We start from the raw sequence: 14214 nt of genomic DNA, 5'->3' as shown, positions 1-14214 counted from the left end.
TAGTGAACCAAGACTTGCAAAATCAAATAAGAAAATTAACTGAGAAATTCACAGAGCAAGCTCAAAGGCAAGAGCAGACGCTGACATACCTGCAGCCTTAACAACAGACCCCAAAACCAAAGAGGTACTAAGAACAGAACAGGCTAAAACAAAATATGCCTCAAAACTATACATGGAATGGACGGCAAATCAAGACGGCAAAGCTGTACGACAAACCATTACCACGAATATAAACTCCGGAAAGAGAATCTACATCTCAAGTCAACACCCACTGAGTCTCTAGTTAAAGTATAAACGGCAACAAAGGAGAAATGTTGAAAAATAATAAAAAAAAAACGAAAGACGTCCACACCATTGTCTGTGAAGGGCCGCAAAAACGCAAGCCACTTGCGGCAGCGTATCATGTGCGCAACACACACCGACAAGTAATTTATAGAATGTCTTTATGAGCAGAATCTCAATAGCGACACCACGAAAGAACAGCTCCACAGAGAGGTCAAAATATGTCTAAAATAGAGTCTAAGGGAAGAGGTTTCAACCATCTGGTACTGCAGGTCACCCCCCACCTATACTGGGTCATAACAGAAAGACAGAGTCTACGTAGGTTTCGAATCACTATCTGTAAAAAACTATGCAGTAGTAAATCACCGTCTTCAATGTTGTGCCAATGGACATACTATTAAACCTGCAGAAAGGCCGGAATTACATGTGTCAAGCGTGGCAACCAAGGACACAAGCGCACTTAGTTCTCGTCTACCCAGGCTTCCATCTGCTTCCCTTGCAAATACAGAGGCTGTGTCTGCAACAAAACAAAAGGAGGTGATTATCAAACCTGTAGACATTTGCACAGAGTATGGTTACTAAAATAAACATACACAGCTAAAGCCAGTTACCCGCAATACATAGATGCAAATCACCATGCAAATCCTCAATGCAGAGGAGCTACGAACAGTTTCCTGGAAAAGACAGATGAGTCTTCTGCTAAGGAACAGAGACAAAAATGAGCTCATCCCACTCCTACAACACTCAATGTCCTTACGTCCTTACAAGACACCTATATCAGTTAGGTAGAATATATGCATGACACTACACTCAGTGGCTCCATACACCTTGAGGTGACGAAGCAAATGAAAAGGCAAATATGGAACTGGATAAGCTTCCAAACAACATTAATGCAAAGGAGAGATGCGTTGGAAGACAATCTTACGTATATTGTACACAAGAAAATGTACAAATGAAATCGACACATGCATACACAATTTCATCAAACCGACGTTCATCACATCACACATGCAGAGACGCACACAAACCGAAATTAAAAAAGATAGAACAAATAGACAGATATACAGAGTCTAAATGAATAGAATCTGTAACCATCAGAGCACAAACCAATATAAATCCCAGAATTACCAAACCCAAGCTTGTAACAGTAGACAAATTAAATAACGATAGGTCTGAGTGAGACATATGTGACATTTGCAACGATATCAGCGTGTACCTCGAAACAACCACCACTCCAAACATCAACAAAGACACCACAACACGTACAAGTACTCCGTACTCCAACACAAATCACCACCATCGTTAACAGCACACCAGCAAGCACCACTAACATCAGTGAAAGTCGTTTGAAGGGAAAACCATCAAAGACACATATGACATGCACTCTTAATATGAGATATCACAGAAATATCTTAAAATGCCTCCCAATCAGCGGCAAACACCAAACCACACTCCATCTAGCAGCACTGCTGAAATCGCTACAAAAACTAGCACCATCAAGAAGCCAGCTACTCCTAATTACGATAACTGCTAATTTAACTTACTTTTAAGTAGTCTGGAGGAAAAATATATATCACAGACAGCGCAGTGGATGCTAGTTAGAATGTACCATTCAGAAGGTGATCCTATTTTCCTGTAACAAAGCAGACAGAAAGAATCATTCCAAATACAGCCAATATTCCCACATCAATGGAGCCGCTGCTCGACCTCATGCTCTACGCAGGTCAGAGTCAGTCTACTTGCACAGTATATACAGAGATTATGGCTGGGTACATGCACTACGAAAATAGTTAATTACACCCAGACGGGCAGTAAAAATGCTTTATTTATATAAAACCCCCAGAATACATAGACACAAAACGAATATATTGCAACATAATATAAGAAGCACTACTACGGTTAGCGCGGAATCCCCGGAAATAGCATAAGACCTGCAGTCAGATATCATGTGCCTACAAGACTCATATAACAGAAATGGGCAACTAATCTCTCTACTAACATATGCTACCCTAATAACAAGCAGCAATGACTGCAGTAATTTCAAACACAACTTATGATTAAGATAACACAGTTCTGAAGTCTGTATTCAGTTACCTTAGAAACATTCAAAGAAAAGGTTACATGGGTGATTACATCCATGTGTATCCAATACAGCCATCAAATACAACCTAATGCAGAGCAACCTTATGCAGAGACCTAGCAATTTATGTAACAGGCAAAAAATTAGTGTTAAGTGCTGACGTTAATGGAAGATCCCCTATCTTGAACTCAGAGAGAAAAGATGACAGATAATCACCGACCTGTTACAAGAGACATAATTACATTTAATGAGCATAGAGAGGCCTATACGAACGAATGCAGGATTCAATGGAGCGAGCAGTAATATCGACTTTACCATAGCAAGTAATGCAGCAATAACATGCATAATAAACTGGACTGAACACCACAATATAACCGGTATTGATTGACCACAATGTTATAACACACATACATACACACACACACACACACACACACACACACACACACACACACACACACACACACCCCCTAATAAACAATCAGATCCCAATTGCCGAAACACATACCAGACACTAACTGTGTCCACGAAGCTGATTGGAACAAATGAACAAAAGTAATACTACTGCATCTAGAAAACATCAGTGGAGGGATCGATTAAAGAGCGCACAAACTAACACAGGCAATGCAACATACACTTAACACATCAATATCGACGGCAAAGAACACAAAACGCTCACCAGTGCCATGGAACAACAAACTCATGAGACTCGAACAAGATGCCAGACACAAACGAAAATTATATCAAAGGGTGGTACTAGACAGAGACACATGCATAACACTTGAGACATATGGGCACTCGGAAGACATATACACACAGGCCCTATGTATGGGTGAACGATACAAAATACTGACAGAGAAGATAAAAACTTTGCTACTACCGGGAACGCTAAGGCAAGATAAAGGCACGATAATGTGGATAACGGCATGATGACATGCTGATGAAGGAATACAGCGTAGTTTCTGCTGCATAAACTGTTTCCTGACAACATCATCGATAGACACATACGACATTACACAACATCAAGAGAAGACCCACACACACCATACAGCATTGCCACTGTCACGTGTGCACTTGCCCAAGAAAAGGTTACGATAGCAACCTCAGAGCTCAACAACAAAAATGAGCACCTGGACCAGATAGTATCCATTCGCAGACTCTGAAAAAACTAGCATCACAGATCACCCAGTTCTTAATAATGTTGCTGAACGATGCCTTAGGGCTGAACAGGGTACCTGCAGTATTGAAAACCTCCAAAGTAGTCATTATTAAGAAATAAGCAGGAAAGGATCCTTCAGATTCAAAGACCTATAGACATTTATGCATAATAACACCCTAATAAAAATTCAGGAGAATCTACCGCAAGAATTTGCAAACGCACACCGCTCGCAATGGCATGAGGCAACGCCAGTTCAGCTTCAGAACCGGAAAATACGTAGGTGAGTTATAAACCACTACCTACACATAGCCAATAAAACAACACTGAAACACGCCATGGCATTAATAATTGACACTGCCAGGGCATTCGGTAATCTCTGGTGGCCAGCAATGTTTCAGAGGTTAAGATACCTGGCGTTACAACTATTTATGAGACTACTGAAAAAACAGAGTAGTCGAATGGCAGATGGACAACCAGGATCTATCTGTGGCCCCGTCTTCCAGGCCTTAAAAGTAGAAATCATCCTGCAACTTTTAAATTGGGATGAGAGGTCAGACGAAATTTTCGCCTAGGCAGATGACCTATTAGTTGTCGTCACTGCAAACAACAGAGCCCAGCTAGAAGAGACACTCAGTGGAATACTACAAACAGTTACACAATGGTGTCACAACAACAAACTCAGGACAGTTAAAAGCGATGCAAAATACACTGTACTGAAAGGATCACTCCAAAGGAATCCTTCAGTTAAAATAGGGGACACAAACATCAAGTGAGAATATGTAACAAACTATCCTGAAGTACACATAGATGGGGAACTGAATTTCCACAAACACACAGGGCTAACAACCGACAATGCAGGAAAACTATCTAAACTGATGGAGCTTAATTGAAAGCTGTAGAGGCTACCTTTAGCAGTCATACAGACATATATTCTGCGTTTTTTAATCAGTACTCAGCTTTGCAGCTAGCACGTGGGCACACAGCAGAGCATGTTAAGCTGCAGGACCGGCAAATACATAAAGTAGGTGAGTCGTAAGCCACCACCTACACATAGTTAATAACACAAGGGAGCAATGTCCTACTGAGGCTATCAGGAACGCTTGGCACCATCTCAGTGGATGCATTGTGTGTGGTGCTTGGAATATGTCCAATACATATCACGATCAGAGCTGCGAGGTACCGGTAAAAGATGGGGAGACTATGTAAGGTACACACAATAATTAGTGTACCAATATGGACAACACATCACCTTAAAAGTTGGCGTTTCGATACGAGACAAGGTGATTCAAATGGTTCAAATGGCTCTGAGCACTATGGGACTTAACATCTGAGGTCATCAGTCCCCTAGAACTTAGAACTACTTAAACCTAACTAATCTAAGGACAACACACATATCCATGCCCGAAGCAGGATTTGACCCTGCGACCATACTACTCGTGCGGTTCGAGACTGAAGTGCCTGAGGCAAGATGAATGGGGCATAAATGATAAGGGACGTAGATTTTACAATTTTGTACCTGACATAAGGGAATGGTTGATAACGAAACATATCGATCATAGCTATGGTATGGTACATTTCTTTACTAGACATGGACCTTACCCTATGCACTTAAACCGTGCTTGTCTGAGACACATACTACATGCACATGCAGGGAAGAAGGTTCCCCAGAACACACTATCTTTTTGTGTGGACAGTACATGAACAATAGACATAAACTGCATGAAGACTACAAAGAAACAGAAATAAACAGACACTCAGCAATAGGAAAACCAGAACAACAGGCACAATTAAAAGCATTAACAGACAGTACTTCAAAAACAACAAATGAAGACTACTTGTGGACCCTATGTAACAGACATGCCTACATGCAACGTAATAACAGTCTCCAGAGGTTGGACAATGACACCCACACTGACAGCGACAACAGCAACAGTGAAGAAGATGAGGATGAGGTTGAGCGTGGGAATGAGGAGGAGGAGGAGGAGGATGATGAGATGTAACAGTAAATAAGATGCCTTGGCTTGTGAATTAGACAATACTTGCCACAATGCACTGGCAAATTGTACATATCAGTCAAATAATATTTAAGGATAGAGAATACTAGAGTAATTGTAGTGTTAGATCAGGCAGTCTAGCCAAGGAAACACTCAATGTTGTACATGGATGAATACCTAACGTTAATGCATAAACTCCGCCCAAACAGGCCATGAAGGCCTAACGGTACCGACCGGCCGCCGTGTCGTTCTAAGCCCACAGGCGTCACTGGATGAGGATACAGTGGGGCATGTGGTCAGCACACTCCTCTCCCAGCTGTATGCCAGTTTACGAGACCGGAGCCGCTACTTCTCAGTCAAGTAGCTCCTCAGTTTGCCTCACGAGGGCTGAGTGCAACCTGCTTGCCAACAGCGCTTGGCAGACCAAATGGTGACCTCTCCAAGTACTAGCCCAGCCCAACAGCGCTTCACTTCGGTGATTTGACGGGAACCGGCGTTACCACTGCAGGAAGGCAGTTGGCACTAACGCATAAATCAGAAAAATAATTTCCCTGCTAACCATAAACTATTTTGTTGTGACTGGTGGTCAACAGCTCGAAGAAACCATTCCAAGGTATTCACCGCCAGTCATAATCAGAAATGGCACTAAAAAGTCTCTCCTGTATCCTATCATCTTTTTATATTTTTTCGTAAGCCAACACAGTTTTATTAATACCTCAACCTCAAATTCTTGTTACTCAAAAAATATTTATTCCATGTCAAATACTGCAAATAAAAAACAAATCAGAAAAAACTAAAAGAAATATGCAAACAAAAACTGAAATACTTATGACCTGTTTAAAATTGCAACAAATAAATTAATCACTCGCCATCTTCACACAGCAAAAGGTAGGTGCCAGGTGCAGCTGACTTGCACACATCTTGGATCACAGAACAACATTGGCAGTGGAATCTAAACATACCAAGGATTAACATTCTGAACTAATATGCACATTAAAGACTTCCTTTCATATTTACTGAAACCAATGGAAGTGGAATCGAAGCATACCAAGCATTAACATTCTGAACCAATATACACATTAAAGATTTCCTTTCATATTTACTGAAACAAATTATTTTAGAAGCTTTCTGGCAGGCGACACAATAAGAACAGTTGTTACATTGTCCCAGTGGTTCTGTAGTATATCGCCCAGATGATGATCTAATCTCAAAATCTCATCAAGATAAGAAACTGATAAGGACTTTTCTGCCTGGTTACAAACTTGGGCTAGTTATATTCAAGGTTACTAACCCTGTCCCCTATAGAATCACAGGAAATAGTGCAAGTTATATTCAAGGTCATCCAGAGTAACCCCATCCTACCTGTGCAACTATCAGCCCCCCCCCCTCCCTTCCCCCAAACCTCTGTGTCAATAAGATTCAAGACTTCCCTGCACCTCTTTAACATTTATAACTAGAGTATTTGTGTAGGCGTCTTAATTCGATGTCTCTGAACCACAGAGAAATGTTAGGTTTATTTGGGATCAGGCTTTTGGTTTTTGTTATAAATAGTAATAACAGATTAATTATATTATTACTTGAATTACACGATTTTAGTCATTTTAGGTATGGGCTCCGTAAGGAGAGGGCCAGGATGTGGGTATTCTTTTTAAATAATTATAAATTACATATCTTGTTATCCCAGTTATGCACGTCTGACCATTTTACATGAAGTACATGCCAGCATAGTCCAGACACCATCTTCTGACAGAATAAGGATTCTCACAAGTATTCTCTAATTTACTGCTATTGCGAGTTTATTTGTTGGTATTTTTACCCATTTTTTCCAAATATTAACATTTATGACGTAAATGCAATGTTAACAAATTATGGCAATGTGTAATTTAACAACAAATGTGAACTGCAAAAGTCTTTAAATATTGAAGAATTCTTACTAACTCAGTCCTACATTAATATGAGCAGAGTCGTAATGTATGTGTTAAAAAGAGTGTGTTGTCCTACTGGAAACAATTATGTCATGGTATACTCTGAACCATGGCCACATTGACCGAACCAATTGGAGCTTTTAGCACTATGCTAGTCTATTCCCCCCTCCCACCAACAATGGTAGGGAAATTTACATTATTTAAACAATTGTTGTGTAATAGTTTCCATCTTGATGGACCAACTTATTGGAAGAAAAGGCACTGCTATGGCATCTAGTATATATATTGCATATAAGCAATGGTACAATTTAAGCGCTATCCCCCCCCCCCCTTTCTCTCTGGACGAATAAGAAACAAGCTCCCCTCCTCCCACAACCATCCCACTTTTAATACTGGAGTTTATTAAGGTGTGGCATCTTTGCTGCTCTGTTCACAATCTTAATGAAACACCAGCGCTCCCAGGCCGAATAAGAAGACATATAATTACAATTATCCTTAGACAAGATGATATTTCAGCAAATAAATTGTTGCTACATCACTCCTACATAAGTATTAATGTGTAATGTCACAGTGTGTTCTAAAAACTAAATAATCTATAGTTTAATGGTTCCACAACGTTTTCTGTATGGACTAGAAATCATGAATCCCAATAAACATTCCAAACACATATGAATGATTAATAAATTACATAACACTTTATTTAACAAAAAATACCCACTTTTAAGTACCAAACCTACATTATCCCTGCACTCTTAATATTCAACAACATAGTGTTAAAAAACAATGATGTAATGAATCCATGGTAAGAACACCTATCACTATTTAGATTATCTTGACCAGTTGTCTCCCACGTTATTCAAGAAAGCATGCATGCATACATATCTGTACCAGTAACACACACTGCAATAAATAAGAGTAAGACTGCTCACCAAATGTCGTGTTCTAGCACACAGCATGCAGAGAAACCTTTAGCATTGACGAAATAGACCAGTAGCAATATATTTTTTGGGCATGAATATAAACACTAATTCGTATTCTCTAGTGTCCCTTGAGGTCTCCAAACAACGCCACAGAAGCTTTTCAGAAACTGTTTCTGTTGTTCCTGTTACTACAGATGATATCGTGGGAAGTTGCAGATGATAAAAGGGCTATGTGCATAATATGGGTATCACACACACATTTTAACTCCATACTTAGAATAACAATTAACACTATTGCTCAGCATTCGTCTGATTTTTCAGCTGTTTATAGTAATGTTACCTATTTTATTCGATTGTTCTCCCTGGCAGTATCTGGATTTGAAACATCATATGACTGATTAATTTGGAAGATAGTTAACGTGCACTGGGAAGAGATTGGAGAGAGATTTGGTCACCATAAAAGCCTTTCATATTACATCACTCATCTGTGGAAGATTGGTTATATCGCTGCTGATTCATCAGGACCACCTGGAAACGTTGTCTGATGGCCTACAAGCTATTGTCATCCACCTACTGTTTTACTATTTAACATTTCACCGCCATGCAATACAATATTTTTAAGTAAACAAAAACAATCTCGCTATAATGTGGGAGTGGTTGACGTCAAAAAGCAAAAAATGAGTGTTATAATGAGATATTGTAATATCTTCATATAGATTATACACGTATTATCCATAAGTGCCAAAATGTTTTAAATAGAACTGTACAAACATATTTATGTCTCTGCATACAACACAACATACTTCACAAAGCTATTACCCTGTTTGTGAGTGAACTGTGTTCCACAGGTGGAGATCCAATGCAAACTGTTATCTGTATCCCTACAGTTTCAAATGTTTAACATGGAAGTCAATTGCACAAACCTATACTGATGGTGTACTCATATAACAAGATGTATTCTTATGTTTTTATTACAATAAAGTTTGAGTACTGAGGGAAGTGGAAGGTGGAGCAGGAGAGGGGGGGGGGCAGATGGGGTGGGATGAAAAGAGAAAGGGGTCTGGGGGTGCACCAAGCTGCAGATCATAGGGTGGTGGTGGGAGATGGAGAGGGAAGGCAAGTAAGGAGGAGAGCCCTGAGGAACAGGATGGGGGAAGGTAGGGTTAGAGTTGTTAGGGGAGGTAGAGAAAATGTTGAAGATCATCATCTGGGAGGAGTAGGTACTGGATGTTGCGTTGAGAATGAAAGTGGAGGGTGTGAAGATGGAGAGAGGGCGTAACTCAACGGTAAAGGTGCAGCATTCAGCTGGGGGTAGAGAGGATAGAAGACACCATAGGGTGGGGGGGGGGGGATAGAGTTGGCATATGATGTACAAGGGTGTGGATGTGTTTGAGGAAATGGAGAAGATGTGGGATGGGGATGAGGTCGCAGAGGATCTGTGTGGGGAACGGGAGACAGATATGGAAGGCAAAATGAAGTGCAAGATGTTATAGTATTTGGAAGGCTTTACAGAATCTGGGAGGGGTGAAAAGCCAAGTGACACTGGCGAAACAAAGGGTGGGGCGGATCAAGGATTTCTAGGTGGGAAGGATGGTGGGAGGATGTGGTCCCTATGTCCAGCCAGACAGGAGATTCAAGAGGTAAAATCTATTGTGGGTTTTGTGTTGGATTGTAAGGAGATGGAGAGTCCAGGTGAGGTGACAGTGGAGGGTGAGGTATTTCAGGGTATGAGTGAGGTGGATAGGGTGACCATAAATGGTGAGGTAAAAATCAAGGAGCCAGAAGGAGTGGGTGGTACAATTTATGATGATTGGCCGGATCTTGGAAGAATTGATGTGAAGGAGACACTGGTAGCAACAGGTGGTGAACTGATCGAGGTGAGTTTGAGGGTATGTTGGGACCGTTGAAGAGTAGGGTAAAGAACCAGACAGGTGATGCCATGAGCAAATTGGAGGAGGTGAACAGGCGTGAGAGGCTTAGGCATATCACTAGTATGCAGGAGATAGAGGCAAGGAGAAAGGACGGTGATTTGGGGCATGTCAGCCATGGAATAGAAAGTATGGGAGTTGATATTGTGGGCAGTGACATAGGAGGTACGACGGGAGAGCATGGAGGCAACGAGACAGACGAAATTGATGGGAAGAGCGGAGGTCTGGAGATTAAAGAGGAGCCTGGGTTGCTAGACACGATTGTAGTCGTTCTGGTGGTCGAGGGAAAGAACGATAGCGGAGCGATGGGAGTTAAATTGGAGGGAAAGAAGATTCGTAAGATTATGGAGGTGGTCCTTAGTTGAGAAGGAGGGCCGAAGTCACTCTGGATAACGGGAAGGAGATGGTGTTGGTTAAGGTGGTGATGAATACAGCAGGATAGGATGGACTCGACGACCTCCAGTGGTGATATATATTTTCCTTATTGTGATTTCATTCCCCTGCCTCATATGGGCAATATATATATATATATATATATATATATATATATATATATATATATATATATATATATATATATATAAAGCGATAAAAATGGGGACATAAGGACATAATAGGAGGAGAAGCTCGAGGTTAAAATATGCACTGACATGGGGAGTTCATAGTGGGGCCATTGACAAATCGCATAAAGTTAAAAAACAGAGTTGGCAATTCATGGAGCACATAAAATACACTGAAGTCACATGCACAAGATAAAAGCAGGGCAAAGTGTTAAGACACTTCAGAACGAAAACACCTTAAAACCACTATAAATTGCAGAGCGCACATGACGAAGAAATGAAAGCTACAGGGAGGGACCTGCTGAGAGGGAGGGGTCCGGAGAGGAGGGGAAAAAGAGTGGAGAGGAATGTGCAGCAGAGGAGGAGGAGGGCTGTAGGGGGTGGGATGAAAAGGAAAACGGCGTGTGGGGGCACCAAGAGGCAGGAGATTGGTGGGATGGGAGATTGAGAGAGAAGGCATGTCAGGAGGGAGTGCAGAGACACAGAATGGGTGCACTGGAAGGGGATGGAGGGCTGGAGGAGGGAGGAAAATCGCTCAGGGGAAAGGAAGAGGAGGGGAGAGGGAGTCCTGATGATTGGTAGAGGGTAGGCAGGATTGGATTTGGGAGGAGATATTACAGTGAAGCTCATCATCTGGGAGGTGTAGGTGCTGGAAATTGCATTGGGAAAGGTGGTGGAGGGTGTGAAAATGGAGAGAAGGTAGGGCACAATGGTGAAGGCGTGGCAATGAGCTGGGGGGGAAAAGGAGAGAAGACACTAGGGGGTGGGGGGGGGCGGATTGGGTCTGCAGTTGATTTACAGGTTGTGGATGTGCTGGAGGAAAACGAGAAGATGTGGGAAGGGGAGGAGGTCATACAGGATCTGTGTGGGAGACGGGAGGCATATATTGAAAGCAAGGCAGAGTGCTTGATGTTCAAGGATTTGAAGGGCTTTATAGAACCTGGTAGGGGCCCAGACCCAGGGCACACTGGGGCATAACAAAGATGGTGCAGATCAAGGATTTGTAGGTGTGAAGGATAGTGGAAGGATGTAGTCCCCATCTGGCTGGACATGAGTTTTAGGAGCCAGAGTCTATTGTGGGCTTTGTGTTGGATCATAATGAGATGGGGAGTCAAGGTGAGGTGACAGTCGAGTGTGAAGCCAAGGTATTTCAGGTTAGGAGTAAGGTGGATAGGATGACCTTAAATGGTGGGGTAAAAATCTTGGAGCCCGAAGGAGCTGGTGGTACGACATATGATGATTGCCAGGTTCTTGGAAGGATTCATGCAAAGGACCCACTGGTTGCATCAAGTGGTGAACTGGTCGAGATGGGTTTGCTGAGTAGGTTGGGATCGTTGAAGAGTGGGATAAAGGTCCGGGCAGGCGGTGTCATCAGCAAATTGGATCCAGCCCTGAAATATTTTTTTTAGTTTTTGGATTTCGATTCCCCCAGATGGGGCAGGCTGGCAGCAGCTTAGTACACCGCTCTTTAGAAAACAGAATATTTAAAAACGCAATAAGAAGATAATAAACAATAAAAATCAGTGAATTTTTGAATTGTAAAATGGCGGAAATCTGTGGAAGTTAAAGATAAAAACAAAGGCCTGGAGATGCTAGTGGAGACACATTAAGCAGACAGGTACAATAGTAGACAGACAATTAATAAAACACGGCAACAGTCTGTTTTCTGTTCACAAGAGATAAAAAATCACACCTAGCGACAGTATGGTTTCTGTTCACAGTACTTAAACACTGCACTAAAGAGTAGACACAAAGATGACACACGAAAACCTGAGGAATATGGGGGGGGGGGGCGGACAGATGAGGGGAGTAAAGTGAAGAGGAGAGGAAAAAGTGAAGGGGAGGAGGGTGGATGCGAGAAGGAGTGTGGAAGACAGAGTAGGGGAATGCAAAAGTACTTGGGGGAGAGAAGGGAGTCAAAGGGATGATAGGTGGGAAAAATGGGTTGGAAGGGAGGGAAGAGGGAGCCTGGGAAAAACACCAAAGTAGGGAGAGGGAGGTGAGGATCAAAGTTGATAGGAAAGGTAAATGGAGGGAGAGAGAGCATCATATGGGAGGGAGAGTTGATGGAAGCCATCTTGGGAAAGCAGATGAATGGTGTAGAGGTGGAGTGTAGGTGGGACACAATGGTGAAGGCACATCGGTGGGTGTGGATTGGAGAGGAGCAACTAGGGTATAGGGGGTATCGAGCCTGCAGGAGGTAAAGAGGATGTGGATATGTTTGAGGAAAAGGTGCAAGCGGAGTGCATGACACTCGGAGATGTGGAGGGAGCTATAGAATTTGGGGAGGGGGTGGAGATCCAGGTGGGACTTGCATAGCAAAGGATGGGATAAGTGGTGATATTCTTTTTTTTACATTATTGTAATTTCATGCCCCTGCCCCATATGGGCAGAGGAGGTGTGGCAGCAGCACAGTCCACTGCTCTTCAGCCAAGTGGTTTTACAAAACATATAAAAAGGGGGAACACATGCATAAAATGGGGGACGAAAGGGGGACGTGAAAACACATTAAATGGAGATAATGGAAGTTAAAATATATGCTAACACGGGGACATTAACTGGGGGACAGTTAAAAAGTTAGCATAAAGTTAAAAGAGCACAGCTGGCAATTCGTGTGGCACTTAAAATACACTGGAGTCAAGCAGAAGTTAAAAGTCACCCACAGAACAAAAAACATGCAGAGCAAAAGACTTAAAAAAAACACTGTAAAAGACAGAGCACACATGAAGAATAGGAACCACTGGTAGGGACCTGCCAAGGTTGGTTTGTGTTCAAATGGCTCTGAGCACTATGGGACTTAGCATCTGAGGTCATCAGTCCCCTAGAACTTAGAACTACTTCAACCTAGTGACATCACACACATCTATGCCCGAGGCAGGATTCGAACCTGCGACCATAGCGGTCGTGCGGTTCCAGACACCTGCCAAGGGTCGGAAGGCCTGAGAAGAGGAAAAAAGAGGGGGGGGGAAGGTGCAGGGGGGGCTGGGGGGGGGGGCTGGAGAAAGAGGTAAGAGGGGGTTAGGGGGCATGCCAAGATGCAGGAGATGGACAGGGTGGGAGATGAAGAGGGATGACAAGGAAGGAGGGACTGCAGGGACACAGAAGGGGCACAGGAAAGGGGAGCAGGTGGTAGGAGGGAGGAAGCTCAGGGGAAGGGTATGGGAGGGGAGAGGGAGCCCTGACAAGTAGGGGGCAAGGTGGGGTTAGAGTTGGTAGGAGAGTAGATGTCAGGGTGAAGCTCATCATCTGGGAGGGGTAGGTGCTGGAAGCTGTGTTGAGAAAGGAGGTGGAGGATGTGGAGATGGAGAGAGGGAGGGACACAATGGTAAAGGTGTGGCAACAGGCTGAGGGTTGGAGAGGAAAGGG

This window comes from Schistocerca serialis, chromosome 6, assembly GCF_023864345.2.
Source record: "Schistocerca serialis cubense isolate TAMUIC-IGC-003099 chromosome 6, iqSchSeri2.2, whole genome shotgun sequence".
NCBI classification, from domain to species: domain Eukaryota; kingdom Metazoa; phylum Arthropoda; class Insecta; order Orthoptera; family Acrididae; genus Schistocerca; species Schistocerca serialis.
The sequence above is the reverse complement of the archived record's forward strand: the minus strand, read 5'-3'. Positions refer to the sequence as shown.